Source organism: Pan troglodytes, chromosome 18 (assembly GCF_028858775.2).
Source record: "Pan troglodytes isolate AG18354 chromosome 18, NHGRI_mPanTro3-v2.0_pri, whole genome shotgun sequence".
In the NCBI taxonomy this organism is placed as follows: domain Eukaryota; kingdom Metazoa; phylum Chordata; class Mammalia; order Primates; family Hominidae; genus Pan; species Pan troglodytes.
The window spans coordinates 68,162,167-68,178,393 of NC_072416.2; the positions used below are offsets into that span (position 1 = coordinate 68,162,167).

At 50.2% G+C, this 16,227-nt stretch overlaps 1 long non-coding RNA gene across 1 annotated transcript; it reads left to right on the plus strand.

The window, feature by feature from the left end:
• The first annotated feature begins 132 nt into the window (after positions 1–132).
• LOC129137467 (uncharacterized) lies at positions 133–16,012 on the plus strand. The gene is made up of 2 exons (XR_008540058.2): positions 133–261; positions 11,228–16,012. It is a non-coding gene; the product is annotated as an uncharacterized LOC129137467 (long non-coding RNA).
• The last annotated feature ends 215 nt before the right edge of the window (positions 16,013–16,227 follow it).

Below are 16,227 nucleotides of genomic sequence, written 5' to 3' on the forward strand. Positions count from 1 at the left end.
TCGGAGCTTTTGCAGGAGGCTTTGGTGGGGCCAAGCGGCTGCGGTGAGGACGAGGGAGGGGCTGTGGCGGCCGTACCGCCCGAGCTCTTTCTGCGTTTAGGAGTTTTAGAGGCGCGGCCCATGGCGGCGTGGCAGTCTTAGAGCTGCGGACATGCGAGCATGCGCAATGCGTGCCTGCCAGAGCGAGGGGAGGGTGGAACCTCCGCATGGAGCATGCGCCGTGCATACCGGTGGAGGAGCGGAGTTCAGGAGGCCGGTCGGGTGAGCATGCGCAGTGGCTGCCCGCGGGGCGCAAGCCAGAGGCTGGGAGGTGTGTGAGCGGGTGGGGCTGGGGGACGGGAGTGCGCCTGCGCAGTGGGAGGCACCGGGAACGAGCGAGCGTGCGGGGTGCGCGCCCGCCGAGCTCGGGAGCGAGCGTGCGTCCTGCGGGAGCGCGCGAGGAAAAGATCAAACTTTTCAATAACAGCGGGCTACCTGGGACCCAAAGGGCCCCGTTTACTTTAGCTTTGCTTATCAAACAGTAGAGACAGGTTGGAGGAGTTGGACCCCTTTAAACGTTGGTGTTCAGGGGTGAGCGTGAAGTGCGTTGAAAATTGCAAAAATCATCCACGTCCAGGGAGGTGACATTAGTTAAATAACTTTACCCAATGGTTGTTTTTGTTTCTGCTTTTAACAGTATCCATAAAAACACTGCATTATCATCTGTCTGGCACACATGCACCTGTTTCCTTTACAGCTTGCCCCGCTTTTTATTCATTTTTTATCAAAATAGGGTTTCACCTGGTGTTGCACCCTATTAGAGAGTAATTTCAAGGTCTTTTATGAGCCAGGTTCTCCTACTTCTGAGCTGCATAAATCGAGCTAGACTCAATAAGTAACTCTTGGCCGGGCGCGGTGGCTCACGTCTGTAATCCCAGCACTTTGGGAGGCTGAAGCGGGCAGATCACGAAGTCAGGAGTTCGAGACCAGCCTGGCCAGCATAGTGAAACCCCCATCTCTACTAAAAATACAAAAATTAGCCGGGCATGGTGGCGTGTGCCTGTAGTCCCAGCTACTCGGGAGGCTGAGGCGGGAGAATTGCTTGAACCCAGGAGGTGGAGGTTGCAGTGAGCTGAGATCACACCATTGCACTCCAGCCTGGGCGACAGAGCCAGACTTTGTCTCAAAAAAAAAAAAAAGTAACTCTTTTTTTAGTTTTATTATTTTTTTTTGAGTTGGAGTCTCGCTCTGTCGCCCAGGCTGGAGTGCGATGGCAAGATCTCAGCTCACTGTAACCTCCGCCTCCCGGGTTCAAGGGATCCTCCTGCCTCAGCCTCCCGAGTAGCTGGGATTACAGGCGCCCACCACCACGCCTGGCTAATTTTTGTATTTTTGGTAGAGACAGGGTTTCACCGTATTAGCCAGGATGGTCTCGAACTCCTGACCTCAAGTGATCCACCCGCCTCGGCCTCCCAGAGTGCTGGGATTACAGGCATGAGCTACCATGCCCGGCCTAAATAACTCTTTTTGTTCGTTTGAGACAGGGTTTTGCTCCATCACCCAGTCTGCGATCTTAGCTCAGTGCAGCCTTGATCTCCTGGCTCAAGCGATCCTCCCACCTCAGCCTTCCAAGCAGCTGGGACAACAGGCACGCGCCACCATGCCTGGCTCATTTTTAATTTTATTGTTGATAGAGACGAGATCTTGCTGGTCTCACACTCCTGGCCTCAAGCAATCTTCCTGCCTTTGCCTCTGTCTCTGCCTCCCAAAGCGTTGGGATTACAGGCGTGAGCCACCGCACCCGGTTTAAATCACTCATCAACGATAGTTTTGTGTTGTGTACATAATGATTTGAATTTCAGTTTGTGTTTCGTGATTGGATATAAAAATCCGAGTGTACTTGGTCAGAAGAGCGCCATCACGCAGGAATTCTGTGAAGTTATTTTTCCTAATTGGGAAGCAAACGTTTGTGTGTGTGCGATGCTGTGATTTCTGGAGGGAAGTGAATATATTAATACAATTCTCTGTTTGAGTGTGTATCGGACACAGACGTCTTTTCAAGGAACAAACGTGCTTTTCATTCTGGGTGTTTCGATGAGCTGCGAGTCACTCTTGGAAGCATCACTGCGGTTTTGAGGGGAAAGGGTTTCCTTTGAATGCCTGCACAAGAGGCCTTTCTCTGCCAGGTTACTGGGGCACAGTGTGGTGAGGCCCAGGGCCAACAGGACAGAAATCAACTCAGGGCAGAAACAGAATGCGCCTTCAGTCTGCGCTGGGGCCCGGGGGCCCACTCCGTGCAGGCTTTGCTCTGGGAGAACAAAGAGGTGCTGTCGGGCCCCCAAGGCTGGCAGGGCCTGAGGTGTTGCAGAGTTTGCTGGGATGTGGCCAGCTGCAATTATCCAAGCTGCTCCACAGCCGGATGGACGCCCTGCCCGTTCGGGTCTGTCCGTCTTGCAGGGGTGGTGGGTGGCCACCAGAATTGTCCTGGGGAGAGAAAGGTGAGGGCAGGCCGGGAGATTGCAGTGACTCATGCCTGTCATCCCAGCACTTTGGGAGGCCGAGGCGGTGGATCACCTGAGGTCAGGAGTTCAAGACCAGCCTGGCCAACATGGTGAAACCCTGTCTCTACAAAAATACAAAAATTAGCCAGTCATGGTGGCTCACACCTGTCATCCCAGCACTTTGGGAGGCCGAGGCAGGAGGATTGTTTAAGCCCAGGAGGTCAAGACCAGCCTGGGCAACATGGCGAGACCCCATCTCTAGAGAATATTTAAAAATTAGCTGGGCATCCTGGCGTGCGCCTGTGGGTCCCAGCTACTTGGGAGGCTGAGGTGGGAGGATCATTTGAGCCTGGGAGGTTGAGGCTTCAGTGAGCCGAGATCTCACCACCGCACTCCAGCCTAGGCAGGAATGAAAGACTCTGTCCCTAAAAACATTAAATTTTAAAAAGCAGCCAGACGTAGTGGCTCACACCTGTAATCCCAGCACTTTGGGAAGCTGAGGCAGGCGGATCACCTGAGGTCAGGAGTTCGAGACCAGCCTGGCCAACATGGTGAAACCCCGTCTTTATAAAAATACAAAAATTAGCTGGGCATGATGGCGGGTGCCTGTAATCCCAGCTACTTGGGAGACTGAGGCAGGAGAATCACTTGAACCCAGGAGACAGACGTTGCAGTGAGCCGAGATCACAGCATTGCACTCCAGCCTGGACAGCAGAGCGAGACTCCCTCTCGAAAAAATAAATAAAAATAAAAATAAAATAAAAAGCGAGAATGGGGAGGGAAGAGTAGCGAGGAAGATTCCGGAAGACTCTGCTCCTCTGTGGGATGTAGGTCCAGGAACAAAGAGCTGGGTCAGCGCTTCCCAGGGAGGTGAGGAAGGAGGGAGCCACAACGGTTGTAGAGGGAGAGAAGCTCCTTCCTTCATCCACCTGAGCCCAGGTCTCCTGTGTGGCCACAGCCTCTGCAGCCTCTGCCCCACCTGCAGCTGCTCAGAAATGCAAACTCACCCACTGTATGACATGCTCTGGATCTCAGTCGGCCTTCGCACCGCAGACCTGGGTGGTTGATCGAACGCTAAAGCTCCAGACCTGGAGATGCCTCAGAGGAAGCACCTGGCAAGTAGAATCTCCCTGGTCCTGCGCCGACCCAAAGCTCCCAGCTAGGTGCGTGCAGTGAGAGGTCAAAGAGGGATCAAGTTTATATCTGCCGCTTGCATTCTGCACGATGACTTAAAACAAACAAACAAAACAAACAAACAAAAAACAAACAAAAAAAAACCCCAGCCGAGCACAGTGGCTCACATCTGTCATCCCAGCACTTTGGGAGGCCGACACGGGTGGATCACGAGGTCAAGAGATCGAAACCAGCCTGGCCAACGTGGTGAAACCCCGTCTCTACTAAAAATACAAATATTAGCTGGGCGTGGTGGCGGGCACCTGTAACCCCAGCAACTCGGGAGGCTGAGGCAGGAGAATCGCTTGAACCCGGGAGGTGGAGATTGCAGTGAACAGAGATCGTGCCCCTGCACTCCAGCCTGGCGACAGAGCGAGACTCTGTCTCAAAATGAATAAACAAATAGGAAAGTAGTGTGGGTCTGCATTCTGCAGGTTTTGGAAACACATTTCTGAGTGCATATTTCGGGTGAGGAGAGGTGGGGACTCCAGGCAGCGTGCACAGTTTAGACCCTAACTGTGGGCCAGGCGTGGTGGCTCACTCCTATAATCCCAGCACTTTGGGAGGCCGAGGTGGGTGGATCACAAGGTCAGGAGTTCGAGACCAGCCTGGCCAATATGGTGAAGCCCCATCTGTACTAAAAATCCAAAAATTAGCCAGATGTGGTGGCATGCACCTGTCATCCCAGCTACTCGGGAAGCTGAGGCAGGAGAATCGCTTGAACCCGGTGGAGGCGGAGGTTGCAGTGAGCCGAGATCGCGCTGCTGTACTCCAGCTTGGGTGACAGAGCGAGACTCCCTCCAAAAAAAAAAAAAAAAAAACCACCGTAACTGTGGCAGGAAGAGGCCAGGAACTCTCACAGATACCTCCTCCAAAACCGGCAAAGGAGGGGATGGAACATTTGCTGTAGAGGTTTTCCTGCCTCTTCATAACTCCTTGAGGCTGTGTCCTCATCCATCTTCCAGAAACCAAAAACCCTTCACACATCGCCCCTTTTGTCCCGAGCAGCGCCCGCTGCCACCTGCTTGGCAAAATAAAACGTAAGTGGAAAAATGCTCCCTTTTCCATCTCTAATTGAATTCTCTCCTGACCTCTCGGTTCCCCATGGCTGTGTTTCAGGTTTTGATGATAAGGAAAAGAACTCTGTATTTGGATAATACAATTTTCAGCAACCTTCAACTCAATTTCCTGTCCCTGGAGACAGTGTATCTTATAGGATAGAATGAAATCCCTTATTCATAGGGAAAAAGTTCCAATTTAATCTGAATATTCAGCATGCCGCTGTGGCCGGGGTGATGGATGGCGTATGGAAATATCACGGTTCAAGCAATCAGATGTCGGAATGCACTCTGCTACTGGAAGAAATAATGACGCCTATCCAATATTCTATAAGGCGCAGAAATGCACGTTGCATCGTGAGGACCCCGGCTTTCTCCTATTACCTTACTAATCACATCTCCATTTAAACACAGAACAAAAAAGGAAGCGTGGTCACAAATTAAGAATTAATAGAAGTGAGACTCTGCAATGGATTCGGGGCCGAGGGCCAAAGGCAGCCGCCACGTGCCGCTATTTACATGAAGTCACAGACATGACAGGGATGAGCGGGGTCCCCTTGTCAGAAGCTGCTGGGCCAGATGAACCTGACAAGTATCTCCTAAGAAGGATTTAGAAAAGGGGAAGATGAAATCTTTGGAGGTAATGGAGAATTAGAAGCATATCATTACCTATAAATCCTGCGGCCCTGCACGCGGTGTTGACAGCCCTGAAGATGAGACTGGCTGAAAGGAAAAAGATTCTGAGCCTGGAACAAGCGGACCCAGATTCTAGGTGGCCAGGCTGTGTGGTTGCTTTTATCATTCTAGGAGACTTTCAGGAGGAAATGTTTGCAAAGAGCACGCAGATGGCATTTTCTTTTCTCTCTCTCTCTATTTTTTTTTTTTGAGATGTAGTTTTTGCTCTTGTCGCCCAGGCTGGAGCCGCCTCCCGGGTTCAAGCGATTCTCCTGCCTCAGCCTCCCAAGTAGCTGGGATTACAGGCACCTGCCACCACGCCCGGCTACCTTTTATATTTTTAGTAGAGACTGGGTTTTGCCGTGTTGGCCAGGCTGGTCTCGAACTCCTGACCTCAGGAGATCTGCCCGTCTCGGCCTCCGAAAAGTGCTGGGATTACAGATGTGAGTCACCGCGCCTGGCCAGCATTTTGTATCACCCCCTAACTGCATCTATTTTGGTGGTGTTCATGATAATAATAAATGTCATGCATATCTCTGATTGAACTTGGCCCGTTCTTGAGCTCGTTAGAAACAGGTTTTCCTATGTGCCATCTCTTATTTTTCTTGGTAATACTTGGAGCTGAGATTTCTTTTTCTCTTCCTTCCTCTCTCTTTCTCTCTTCCTTCCTCTCTCTTTCTCTCTTCCTTCCTCTTTCTCTCTTCCTTCCTCTCTCTTTCTCTCTTCCTTCCTCTTTCTCTCTTCCTTCCTCTCTTTCTCTCTTCCTTCCTCTCTCTCTCTTCCTTCCTCTCTCTTTCTCTCTTCCTTCCTCTCTCTCTCTCTTCCTTCCTCTCTCTTTCTCTCTTCCTTCCTCTCTCTTTCTCTCTTCCTTCCTCTCTCTTTCTCTCTTCCTTCCTCTCTCTTTCTCTCTTCCTTCCTCTCTCTTTCTCTCTTCCTTCCGAGACAGGGTCTCACTCCGTTACCCAGGCTGGAATGTGGTTGTACGATCATAGCTGCTGTCTTGACCTCCTAGGCTCAAGTGATCCTCCACCCTCAGCCTCCCGAGTAGCTGAGACTGCAGGCGTGCACCGCCATGCCCGCCTAATTTTTTTATTTTTTTCTAGAGATGGGGTCTGACTATGTTGCCCAGGCTGGTCTCAAACTCTTGGCCTCAAGTAATCCTCCTGCCTCGACCTCCCAAAGTGCTGGGATTACAGGCGTGAGCCACCGCGCCTGGCCAGAAGAAAGATTTTATGGAGAAGAATGTTGACATTATGACAGCGAATTGTGTGCCTGCTGGCTGTCTGGGTTTAACCCACCCATCACAGCCCCATCCAGCCCCCACCAATCAGAACGTAAGCCGCCGAGGACAGGAAGGTTTCTCCTTGGTCTGTTTCTCTCACTACAGGGACCCCGGGAAATAGAATGGCACCTGTCACACAGTAGCTTTCAGACACACACATTCAGAGTCCAGAATGTTCACCATTACACCATGGAACTATCTTCACGGTAGCTTCCTAATACATGTTTGTTCCCTCGATCAATGAAACAAGGGCGTTGGGACTCCAGCCTGTCATCCCAGCACTTTGGGAAGTAGAGGTGGGTAGGTTCCTTGAGTTCAGGAGTTTGAGACCAGCCTGGACAACACAGCAAGATACCGTCTCTGCAAAAAAACAAAAAAAAACAAAAAACAAAAACACTAAATTAGCCGGGCATGGTGGCACCTGCCTGTAGGCCCAGCTACAAGGAGATGGGAGGATCACTTTAAATGTTTCAAGTCACCAACTTGGAAACATTCTTTTTGTAGAATCTCCAAAGTGACGTTTCTGAGTCCATCGAGGCTTGTAAGGAAAAATAGACTATCCAATGATAAAAGCTAGAAACAAGCTATCTATGAAAATGCTTTGATGTGTGACTATGTGTGTGTGAGGGTACGTGTGAGTGCGTGTGTGATTGAGCACGTGGCTGTATGTGTGTGCGCATGTGTGTGAGGGTGTGTGTGAGTGCATGAACGTATGAGCACGTGGCTGTGTGTGAGGGTACATGTGAGTGCGTGTGTGATCATATGAGCACGTGGCTGTGTGTGTGTGTGTGAGGGTACGTGTGAGTGCGTGTGTGATTGAGCTCGTGGCTGTGTGTGCATGTGTGTGAGGGTACGTATGAGTGTGTGAGTGCATGAATGTATGAGCACATGGCTGTGTGTGTGTATGTATGAGGGTATGTGTGAGTACTGTGTGAGCACGTGGTTGTGTGTGTGTGTGTGAGGGTATGTGAGTACTGTGTGATTGAGCATGTGGCTGTGTGTACGTGTGTGTGAGGGTACGTGTGAGTGTGTGAGTGCATGAATGTATGAGCACGTGGCTGTGTGTGTGAGGTTACATGTGAGTGCGTGTGTGATCGTATGAGCACGTGGCTGTGTGTGTGTGAGGGTACATGTGAGTGCGTGTGTGATTGAGCATGTGGCTGTGTGTGCGCATGTGTGTGAGGGTACGTATGAGTGTGTGAGTGCATGAATGTATGAGCACGTAGCTGTGTATGAGGGTACATGTGAGTGCGTGAGTGATCGTATGAGCACGTGGATGTATGTGTGTGTGTGTATGAGGGTATGTGTGAGTACTGTGTGATTGAGCACGTGGCTGTTTGTGTGTATGTGTGTGCATGTGTGTGAGGGTATCTGTGAGTGCGTGTGTGATCGTATGAGCACGTGGCTGTGTGTGAGTGTGTGTGTGATTGAGCACGTGGCTGTGTGTACATGTGTGCGTGTGTGTGAGGGTACGTGTGAGTGCGTGAGTGTGATCGTATGAACACGTGGCTGTGTGTGTGTGTGAGGGTATGTGTGAGTACTGTGTGAGCACGTGGCTGTGTGTGCGTGTGTGAGGGTACGTGTGAGTGCGTGTGTGATCGTATGAGCACGTGGCTGTGTGTGTATGAGGGTATGTGTGAGTACTGTGTGATTGAGCACGTGGCTGTGTGTATCTGTGTGCATGTGTGTGAGGGTACGTGTGAGTGCGTGAGTGTGAACGTATGAGTATGTGTGTGTGTGAGGGTATGTGTGTGTGATTCAGCATTTGGCTCTGTGTGAGGGTACGTGTGAGTGTGATTGAGCACGTGGCTGTGTGTGTGAGGGTACGTGTGAGTGAGTGTGTGACTGAGCATGTGGCTATTTGTGTGTGTGTGAGGGTATGTGTGTGCATGTGTGATCATATGAGCAGGTGGCTGTGTGTGTGAGGGTACATGTGAGTGTGTGTGATTGTATGAGCTGAGTGCATGTATGATCCTATGAGCACATGGCTGTATGTGTGTGTGAGGGTACGTGTGAGTGTGTGAGCGTGTGATTGAGCACGTGGCTATTTGTGTGTGAGGGTATGTGTGAGTGTGTGTGATTGTATGAGCTGAGTGCATGTATGATCTATGAGCACGTGGCTGTGTGTGTGTGAGGGTACGTGTGACTGAGCCTGTGACTGTATGAGCACGTGGTTCTGTGTGCGTGTGTGTGATCATATGAGCGGGTGGCTGTGTGTGTGAGGGTACATGTGAGTGTGTGTGATTGTATGAGCTGAGTGCATGTATGATCCTATGAGCACGTGGCTGTGTCTCTGTGTGTGTGAGGGTACGTGTGAGTGCGTGAGCCTGTGACTGTATGAGCACGTGGTTCTGTGTGTGCGTGTGTGTCCTTGCAGCTGGCAGGGGGGTTGCCCAGGGAAGAACTGGGGGAAGTAGCTTTCTCCCCACTCAGAAGAGGGTCCGCGCAGCTGAGCGGCCACCCAGGCCGCGCAGGAGCTTGGCCTCCTGACTTGGAGTCCCTGGCAGGAACCTGATGCTGGAGTGAAGAATATGCCTCGTTTAGGGGGGCACCCTGGTTCCCACTTCCCAGCTGAGGAAGCCCCTTGGAGAAAGTGGGGCTTTGTCCCCCACACGGGGTGGGGCTGAGATTCAGAGCCCGCCCTGGGACCCACAGTCGGATCGCTGCTCTCCCTATGAGACCTCCTGAGCTCCCATTTTCCCTTCTCTGCCACAGTTGCCACCTGCGTGCTGGGGCGGCAAAGCGTAAAGGCTGGCAGGTCCTTCCTGAACCCTGGAAGGTGGGAACCACAGCACGGTCATTGTCAGCGTAAAACCCCAGGGCCGTCAGGTGCTGTGTGCAAATTGAACAGCTTCATGACGGTGCAACCTGGACAGGCTCGGGGGGTCCCCAGTGTAGACATTGAACTTCCTCTTTGTCATTTTCCTAAAGGTTGGAAGTAGAAATCGTCCTAAATCATAGCCACGCGATTTCTCTCCGGAAAGGACAACGTTTGGGTAATGTAGGGTTCACGTCTGCAAACTCTGAACTTATTTTTTCTTTTTTTCTTTTCTTTTCTTTTCTTTTTTTTTTTTTTTGAGATGGAGTCTTGTGCTGTTGCCCAGGCTGGAGTGCAGTGGTACGATCTCAGGTCACCACAACCTCCGCCTCCCAGTTCAAGCGGTTCTCCTGCCTCAGCCTCCCGAGTAGCTGGGATTACAGGCACCTGCCATCATGCCCGGCTAATTATTATTATTATTATTTTTTGAGACGGCGTCTCTCTCTGTCTCCCAGGCTGGAATGCAGCGGCGTGATCTCAGCTCACCGCAACCTCCACCTCCCAGTTCAAGCGGTTCTCCTGCCTCAGCCTCCCGAGTAGCTGGGATTACAGGCGTGCACCATCATGCCTGGCTAATTTTTGTATTTTTAGTAGAGACGGGGGTTTCACCTTGTTGGCCAGGCTGGTCTCGACCTCCTGACCTCAGGTGATTCACCCACCTCAGCCTTCCAAAGTGCTGGGATTATAGGCATAAGCCACCGCACCCGGCCACCTCTGCACTTCTTTGTGTCCTTTCTTTCAAGGAAAGGACACAATGCTGGAATTATAGGAAAGGACACGATGTTGGAGTTATTAAATAAGTCCTCTTTGAGATAAACGGGAATGGTTCGTGTCTTGACAGTGAGCATTTGCAGTAGAAATTACGCACACTCAGCAGAGGGCTGCACAAGGCCAGCCGCGCTCCACCTGCCCCCCTCAAAAATCGGCCTCCGCACCTGCTGCGGCCATTTCATTACATCTCAAAACAACGCCAACTTATTTAATAAATAGAAGAATTTTTAAATCAAGTCCTGAGGCAGGATGTATAAACTTTAGTATTGATTATGCGTCCCTAAAAGCGCTCTCAGTAAAGGGACTTTGCTTCCTTTTCCTCAGGTTCCTATGAAGTCGTTTAATCCGTCTAACTCTTATTTTATGTTGTTTTCCCCATTTTTATTACTTTATATGACAGTATATCTTTGTAGCCACAAACTGAATAGCATAATTGTGTTTTTTTTTTTTCCCTGAGCCAACAATGTGCTTTTTGTTCGAGGAGGTAATAATTCTTGACAAAATCTGTTTTAACGTCGTACCGAAAAAAAAAAACCCACAAAACCCTTAACGGACATTTGTAGTCCCCATTTGATCTAAAACACTGTGATATTGTTTGTGTAATCTGCTTTTAAAGTCACCAAAAGTGCTTTGTTGTAAATGCTCTGTGATAACATTTGCTTTGTTAATGTATTTTAAATGAAATATAGTTATAATTTCCCTCATGACATTTTCATTTAAATATATATAATTTAAATGTCATGAGGGAAATTATAATTTAATTTTAAAAATATTTAAATTTATTTAATAAATTTAATTAATAAATAATGTATAGTAAATATATAATAATAAATAATCAAATTTGTTTAAATTTAAATTTATTTAAATTTATTTATTATTTATATATTCATTTAGATATTTATTTAAATTTATTTAAATTTATTATTTTTATTTTATTTCATTTTATTTATTTTATTTTATTTTATTTTAGAGACAGGGTCTCCTTCTGTTGCCCAGCTTGGAGCGCACCTGTGTGATCTCGGCTCGCTGCAGACTCCGCCTCCCGGGTTCAAGCGATCCTCCTGTCTCAGCCTCCCGAGTAGCTGGGATTACAGGCACCCGCCACCACGCCCGGCTACTTTTTGTATTTTTAGTGGAGACGCAGTTTCACCATGTTGGCCAGGCTGGTCTCGAACTCCCGACCTCGAGTGATCCTCCTGCCTCGGCCTCCCAAAGTGCGGGGATGACAGGCGTGAGCCAACTCGCCCAGCCACACAGTTGCCTTTTTATGTGACGCGCATCATGTAGATGGAAGAGAAATCAAACGGCCCCGTCTACCGGGGTGGGATTGCAGCCTGTTCCCATGTCTCATTTATTCCCTGGGTGCTGGGAGAGTCTCTGGGATGACAAGACTGATGGTTCCTAACCCAGGCCAGGGCAATGCATGACTTTTGACGCCTCGGAGAAGCTCTTCCTTCCTGGACTGTATTCTGACACAGAGTGCGTCTCACGCTTTACCTGACGGCGCCCAGAGCGACCTTCATCGCGGCCACCGGCCAGCGCCGTCTTCTGGATCTTCAGCGGCTTGAGGAACTTTCTGTCCCCTTCTGGGTTGACTGAATTTTTATAGTGAAAAGGCACTACCTTTGCTCAAATGCTTTTCCTGCATTTCTGCAAATGGTCATGTGAGTTTGGCCCCTTAGCCATGAATACAGTGCGTCACATTCACTCGTTTTCCAGAAAAGAGCTGTATAGAGAGATAATTTACACAGCTGACAATGTATCCGTTTAAACTCTTCCAACCCGTGGCTTTCTGCATGCAGAGACTTGTGCCACCATCACCACAGTCTATTTTATTGCTTTATTTATATTTGTTTTTTTTTTTTTTTTTTGAGACAGGGTCTCGCTCCTGTAGCCTTGGACTCTCAGGCTCAAGGGATCCTCCCTCCTCAGCTCCCCAAGTAGCCGGGCAATGTGGCTTCTCCCGAGTAGCTGGAGGATGCTGTTTCTCTGGAGTAGCTGGGTGACGCGGCTTCTCCAGCGTAGCTGGGTGACGCTGTTTCCCCAGAGTAGCTGGTGATGCCGTTTCTCCAGAGTAGCTGACTGACGCCGTTTCTCCCGAGTAGCTGGGTGACGCGGTTCCTCCCGAGTAGCTGGTGACGCCGTTTCTCCCGAGTAGTTGGGTGACGCGGCTTCTCCTGAGTAGCTGGTGACGCCGTTTCTCCCGAGTAGCTGGGTGACACCGTTTCTCCTGAGTAGCTGGGTGACGCGGTTTCTCCCGAGTAGCTGGGTGACGTTGTTTCTCCCATGTATCTGGGTGACACTGTTTCTCTGGAGTACCTGGGTGATGCCATTTCTCCCGAGTAGCTGGGTGATGCTGTTTCTCCTGAGTAGCTGGGTGACGCGGTTTCTCCCGAGTACCTGGGTGACATGGTTTGGCTATGTCTCCTCCCAAGGTTTACCTTGAACGGTTATCATCCCCACATGTCAAGGGCAGGGCCAGGTGGAGAGAATTGAATCATAGGGTCAGTTTCCCCCAGACTGTTCTCGTGGTAGTGAATAGGTCTCATGAGATCTGATTTTTTTTTTTTTTTTTTTGAGACAGAGTCTCGCTCTTGTCACCCAGGCTGGAGTGCAATGGCATGATCTCGGCTCACTGCAACCTCTGCCTCCCAAGTAGCTGGGATTACAGGCGCCCGCCACCACACCTGGCTAATTTTTTGTATTTTTAATAGAAACGAGGTTTCACCATGTTGGCCACGTTGATCTCAAACTCCTCACCTCAGGTGATCCACCCTCCTCAGCCTCCCAAAGTGCTGGGATGACAGGCGTGAGCCACCATGCCCGGCCGAGATCTGATGGTTTTATAAATGGGAGCACCCCTCTATATGCCCTTTTTTTGCCTGCCACCATGTAAGATGTGACTTTGCTCCTTCTTGATCTTCCGCCATGACTGTGAGGCCTCCCCAGCCATGTGGAACTGTGAGTCCATTAAACCTCTTTCCTTTATAAATTACCCCATCTTGGTTATGCCTTTATTAGCAACCTGAGAACAGACTGGTACACTTGGACTATAGGTGCACAACACCATCCCCAGTTAAGTTTTTTTGTAGAGAGAGGTTCTCCCTATATGCCCAGGCTGGTTTTGAACTCCTGGCCTCAAGTGATCCTCCTGTCCCAGCCTCCCAAACTGCTGGGATTATGGGTATGAACCATGGTGTCCAGACATCAGAATACATTTTATTTTATTTTTGTTTTACTTTATTTTATTTTTTTTGAGGCAGAGTCTCACTCTGTCGCCCAGGCTGGAGTGCAGTGGCACGATCTCGGCTCACTGCAACCTCCGCCTCCCGGTTCAAGCGATTCTCCTGCCTCAGCATCCTGAGTAGCTGGGATGACAGTCACCTGCCACCACACCCAGCTAATTTTTGTATTTTTAGTAGAGATGGGGTTTCACTATGTTGGCCAGTCTGGTCTCAAACTCCTGACCTCAAGTGATCCACCCGCCTTCACCTCCCATAGTCCTTTTTTTTTTTTGAGATGGAGTCTCGCTCTGTCATCCAGGCTGGAGTGCAGTGGCGTGATCTCGGCTCACTGCAACCTCCGCCTCCCGGGTTCAAATGATTCTCCTGCCTCAGCCTCCTGAGTAGCCGGGATTACAGGTGCCCGCCACCACACCTGGCTAATTTTGTATTTTTAGTAGAGACGGGGTTTCTCCATGTTGGCCAGGCTGGTCTTGAACTCCTGACCTCGGATGATCCACCCGCCTCGGCCTCCCGAAGTGCTGGGATGACAGGCGTGAGCCACCGCACCTGGCTGCCTTCGGACCTCTCGGTGGGAGGAACGTGTGGGTCCTATTCAAGCATCAGCTCTGTCTCCCACCTGCTCTCACCTCCGTGGGCACACCTGGTTCTCGGCACCCGTGGCAGCTGGGCTGTTGAGCCTCGGCTGGGGTTTGCAGAGGTTTTCTGGGAAGAGCTACTCCAATTCAGGCGAGACTGGCAGATCTGGAGAATTCCACGGCCCCGGGGACCCAGGGCAGCTGTCGTGACTGTGGGGTGCAAGGACCTGGTGGCCAGGTGGATCCCAGGCATTGCGATGGGCTCCATGGTGAGCTGTGGAAAAGAGCCTGGGTCCTGGATTTTATATCTGGGAATCTGCTTGCCCACAACCACACTTGCCCACGGCTTTCCTCGTAGTGTTAAAAGCAGCTACTTTTAGGCTGGGCGCGGTGGCTCACGCCTGTCATCCCAGCACTTTGGGAGGCTGAGGTGGGCGGATCACCTGAGGTCAGGAGTTCGAGACCAGCCTGGCCAACATGGCGAAACCCCGTCTCCACTAAAAATACAAAAAATCACCTGGGCATGGTGGCATGCGCCTGTAATCCCAGCTACTCAGGAGGCTGAGGCAGGAGAATCGCTTGAACCCGAGAGGCTGAGGTGGCAATGAGCTGAGATCGTGCCGTTTCACTCCAGCCTGGGTGACAAAGACTGAAACTCTGACTCAAAAAAAAAAAAAAAAAAAAAAAAGAATGTTGCTGGTATCTGCCCCAAAGCAGCTTGCTTTAGTTATAGTGTTAAAAGCGGCTACTTTTGGGCCGGGCATGTTGGCTCACGCCTGTCATCCCAGCACTTTGAGAGGCCAAGGTGGGCGGATCACCTGAGGTCAGGAGTTTGAGACCAGCCTGGCCAACATGGTGAAACCCTGTCTCTACTAAAAATACAAAAATCACCTGGTCACGGTGGCGGGCGCCTGTAATTCCAGCTACTTGGGAGGCTGAGGCAGGAGAATTGCTTGAACCCGGGAGGCGGAGGTTGCAGTGAGCCAAGATCGCACCACTGCACTCCAGCCTCGGTGACAGAGTGAGACTGTGTCTAAATAAATAAATAAATAAATAAATAAATTGGGGCCGGGCGCGGTGGCTCACACCTGTCATCCTAGCACTTTGGGAGGCCCAGGCGGGTGGATCACGAGGTCAGGAGATCAAGACCATCCTGGCTAACATAGTGAAACCCCGTCTCTACTAAAAATACAAAAAAAATTAGCTGGGCATCGTGGCGGGCGCCTGTAGTCCCAGCTACTCGGGAGGCTGAGGCAGGAGAATGGCGTGAACCCGGGAAGCGGAGCTTGCAGTGAGCCGAGATCGCACCACTGCACTGCAGCCTGGGCGACAGAGCGAGACTCCATCTCAAAACAAAGAAACAAGCAAACAAACAAACAAAAAAACTTAAAAATTAGCCAGCTGTGGTGGTGCACACCTCTAGTCCCAGCTACTTAGGAGGCTGAGGCAGGAGAATGGGGTGAACCTGGGAGGTGGAGCTTGCAGTGAGCTGAGATTGCACCACTGCACTCCAGCCTGGGTGGCAGAGCGAGACTCTGTCTCAAAAAAAAAAAAAAAAAACTTAAAAATTAGCCAGATGTGGCGGTGCACACCTATAGTCCCAGCTACTCAGGAGGCTGAGGCAGGAGGATTGCCTGAGCCTAGGAGGTCAAGGCTGCAGTTAGCTGTGATCGCACCAGTGCACTCCAGCCTGGGCAACAGACCAAGACCTCGTCTCCAAAAAAAATAAATAAATAAAGTTGCAATGACTCCCATTGCCGATTCAAAGAGCTTTTATGAATGTCTCAATATACTTGCCTAGCCTACATGCCTGTTTTTGGATTCAAACGCAAAGTTTTGTTCACCGTAGGTGGGAGATCAAGTTGGCAACAATAGTGTTCCAAGGTAATACACCCTGTATCTCAGAGAAATTGAAATATAACCATCTCAGAGGTTTTTTGTTTCTTTGGTTTTTTGAGACTGTCTCAAAGAAAAAAATTGAAACCCTGCTCCAGGGCTAGGAACGCACAAATTTGAGGACAGCTGTCACTGTCGGTATCAAACTTGTCTTTATTTTTTCAGCTGAGGTCTTGCTCTGTTGCCCAGGCTGGAGTGCAGTGTTGGGATCTCAGCTCCTTGCAGCCTCAACCCTCTGGGCTCCACCAATCCTC